The sequence below is a fragment of the Sorex araneus genome, chromosome 6, assembly GCF_027595985.1.
Source record: "Sorex araneus isolate mSorAra2 chromosome 6, mSorAra2.pri, whole genome shotgun sequence".
NCBI classification, from domain to species: Eukaryota; Metazoa; Chordata; class Mammalia; order Eulipotyphla; family Soricidae; genus Sorex; species Sorex araneus.
The window spans coordinates 3,638,440-3,640,430 of record NC_073307.1 but is presented as its reverse complement, the minus strand read 5'-3'; positions in this window follow the sequence as shown (position 1 = coordinate 3,640,430).

Sequence of the window (1,991 nt, the reverse complement as noted above, 5' to 3'; positions counted from 1 at the left end):
GAGTGATTCCTGGTGCAGAGCCAGGACTACCTCTGGGCATTGCTGGGTGTAGCCCAACTTCACAAAGAAAGAAAGAAAGAAAGAAAGAAAGAAAGAAAGAAAGAAAGAAAGAAAGAAAGAAAGAAAGAAAGAAAGAAAGAAAGAAAGAAAGAAAGAAAGAAAGAAAGAAAGAAAGAAAGAAAGAAAGAAAGAAAGAAAGAAAGAAAGAAAGAAAGAAAGAAAGAAAGAAAGAAAGAAAGAAAGAAAGAAAGAAAGAAAGAAAGAAAGAAAGAGAGAGAAAGAAAGAGAGAGAGAGAAAGGAAGGAAGGAAGGAAGGAAGGAAGGAAGGAAGGAAGGAAGGAAGGAAGGAAGGAAGGAAGGAAGGAAGGAAGGAAGGAAGGAAGGAAAGAAAACTAGGTTTCCGCTTTTTCCATTTTTCAGGTGAATCTAGCACATATACATACACTCTACAACTACAGTATCTTGCACTTTATCCTGCACACTCTGTTTTGAACATGCAGCACCACCACTCAGCCTTCTCCACCAGCAAATCCAGAAATTGAAGCAGCAAGTAACGAACAGCACTCGACCTCTGCAGAGCCCAGGCTGGGAGCGGTGCTCAGCTCCAGATTGGGGGTTTTAAGAGTTACTGTGTGGTATGAAAACCAGATGGTGTTATTTTAATTAAAATAATAGGGGCTCTTAATCAGCGAAAACTACACTAACAAAATCAGGATATACCATCATGACCTCTTTTTTTTTAAACAAAGACTTGCAAAGCCATTATTTTAGAATATCCTTAGATTTCTCTCTAGAAATAATGTTTCCATTAACATGAACTTGTGAACTCTTTCCAAAATTCTTTCCATAATCTTTTATTTTTAATTTTTCATTGAAGAAACAAAGCATAAATTCAGAAAAGGCACACGAAACACTGAGTCGTGGCGCGTTGCTTGGGTGTGGACATGTGCGTCCTTTCTGTGTACCTAAGGTGTTTTTCTCCTCAGAAATGAATAAAAGGCAAAAACCTCCCTTTGGAGCCATTAACTACACGAGGAGAATGAAATTTAACTCGGGAGAGCTGGGCTGAACAGTCTGGTCCCCCAAGCAGTGAATCTCCTTAGCTGCGCAGCGATCCTTTTAATAACTCACACCCACTCCCGGTCCTTTCGTTTGCCTGTGTGCCAGCACTTGTCTGTGCGTCTCTGGAGACTCCGCATTCTTTCCGTGGTTCTGACATTTGTATTTATAGGTACAGGGGGCTGAGCCTCTCTCCTCCGATAGATTTTAAATTTATGGCGCACCAAGAGCTTCGTAACCCCCCACTCCTCTTAGCAGCCTCCCAGCTGAAGTCTCACCTAGGCCTGACTGGCCGCAGTGATCCTGCCCCCAGTCCCCCAGTTCATACTGCATTTCTCATTGCATCAGATCCCACAGTGCCTCATTGTAATAGCATTTACTGAGCACCTCGTATATGACACACACACATGTTTTGGTGCTTCAGATGCAGTACTGAGTATATCTCTCACAAGAACTCTTTGCATCAAGGATTTTCTTTACGCCCATTCAATAGGTGCACAGACTAATGTTCCAATCCAATGAATGAATCAAACACCAAGATTTCTGAAGAAAATGTTCTTCTGAGCCATTCTTTTCAGTCATGTGGCACTATCTCCCACATAATGCCCACCCAACTGTGAGTTATGTCTGATACATTAGCTGTGTCTCAGGCAAATACCAAACCCTACACCCCTTGGTCCTCTCTCTGGGTCCAGATCTGCATAGGAACATCCAGAAGGCGACACTGTGGTTCAGAAGCTCTCACTAGAGTCCTCCGGAGGGGCCCGAAGGTACCCACCACTCCACATGTCTGCAGGTAGCCAGAAGTTAGTAGATGAGACTGGGACATTTCTGTTTTCAAGGTCATCAGAATATTCCAAGCGATTGATTGATGCCATGTGATCTGGGTAACTATTTTTAAGATCAACGAAAGAATTAAATGAGCCATCATT